Source organism: Babylonia areolata, chromosome 6 (genome assembly GCF_041734735.1).
Source record: "Babylonia areolata isolate BAREFJ2019XMU chromosome 6, ASM4173473v1, whole genome shotgun sequence".
In the NCBI taxonomy this organism is placed as follows: Eukaryota; Metazoa; Mollusca; class Gastropoda; order Neogastropoda; family Buccinidae; genus Babylonia; species Babylonia areolata.
In genome coordinates, this window is record NC_134881.1 from 29165891 (window position 1) to 29167503 (window position 1613).

At 44.9% G+C, this 1613-nt stretch overlaps 1 long non-coding RNA gene across 1 annotated transcript in view; it reads left to right on the top strand.

The window, feature by feature from the left end:
* The first annotated feature begins 842 nt into the window (after positions 1-842).
* LOC143283356 (uncharacterized) overlaps positions 843-1613 on the top strand; it is a 4163-nt gene continuing 3392 nt past the window's right edge. Inside the window, exon 1 of the long non-coding RNA XR_013055390.1 lies at positions 843-917. This is a non-coding gene — a long non-coding RNA (uncharacterized LOC143283356). The remainder of the gene's footprint in view (positions 918-1613) is intronic.

The following is a 1613-nucleotide window of genomic DNA, read 5'->3' on the forward strand; positions in this document are numbered from 1 at the left end:
CCACTTCACCCTCTGCCTTATTCCTTCTCTTACCACCACCCCTCTACCTAGCACTACCACCTCCGCCACCAACGCTCCTATACCCCCTCCCTCCAGCCCGCCCACCCCGCTCCGCTGCCATATCCACCCCTTTACTTCTCTCTCTCTCTCTCTCTCTCTCTCTCTCTCTCTCTCTCTCTCCTCCCCACCCTTAACACAAAGACCCCACCGTGGTATATATCACCCGACCTTTTTCTGTGTCTGTGAATCTCTTACCGTAAGCTCAACGTAAAGGAATAACCACCACACAACCACCAAAGACCACTGAACTGCTTAATCCACAACCCCCTCCCCTTATATCAATACCACCCCCAGCTTTTTTTTTTTTTTTTTTTAATAATGTGTGTGTGTGTGTGTGTGTGTGTGTGTATGTGATCAAACGTGGTGGAGTGAGGGGGATTGGGGTGACGTGGGGTGGGGTGGGGTGGGGTGAGTTGAGGTGGGGTGGGGTGGGGTGGAGGGTTAGGAGGAGGGTCAAAGGTGCGCCAGGGAGAGAAAATACTTTGTCAATGTTTATCGGGGTAGATCGCAAGCTCCCGGGTGTTGTCAATTGAATACCCGGGGTATAATCCATTGACCACCCTGGCCAGCTCGCCATCGAACGAACGAACGAACGAACGAACGAGGAGCGAGCGAGCGAGTGGTGGTGCTTCAGTGACGGAGAAAGAAGAAGAGTTGGGAGGTGTGTGTGTGTGTGTGTGTGTGTGTGTGTGTGTGTGTGTGTGTGTGTGTGTGTGTGGTGATCGTCATTCTTTTTTTTTTTCTCTCGCTCGCTCTCTCTCTCTCATACTCATTCCCTTTCACGCTGTTTCTCAGTCTGTGTCAGTATCTCTCTCTCTGTGTCTGCGGCAAAAGCTTGGCGGGACGTGAATATAGAGGTATTTGATTTATTCGTTCATTGATTTTGTTGTTGTTGCTGCTGCTGCTGCTGTTGTTGTTGTTGTTTCGTTCTGATGAAAATGGTTGCGTTTTTGTTCTAATAGAAGTAGTAGCAGTAGTCGTAGTAGTAGTAGTAGTAGTAGTAGTAGTAGGGAAGTATTCTTCTTCTCTTCTTCTGCTTCTTCTCAGTCTGTCTGCCTGCCTGTCCGTCTGTCTTTGTGTCCGTTTGTGTTCGTCAGTGCGTACAGGAGATATTTTACTTTTGTTAATTTTCTTGTTTCGTTTTCATGAAATTGGTGGTTTTTTTTATAGTAGTAGTAGTAGTAGTAGTAGTAGTGGTAGTAGTAGCAGTAGAAGCAGCAGCAGTAGTAGTAGTAGTAGTAGTGGAAGTAGTAGCAGTAGAAGCAGCAGTAGTAGTAACAGTAGTCTACTACTACTACTACTACTACTGCTACTACCACTACCACTACTACTACTTCCTCTACTTCTTCTTCATGTATTCGTACAACTGGAACAAATGAACTTGTTACTATCTTGTATTGTTTTTGTTTGTATATGTTGTGCTCGAGGATTACCATTTTGTTGTGGTTTTGTTGTTTCTATTGTTGTTGTTGATGTTGTTGTTGATTGAACTATGAAAACTGATTGACGATTTCGTTGTTGTTTTTTTTTTTTACGTTTACTGTTTTTGTTTT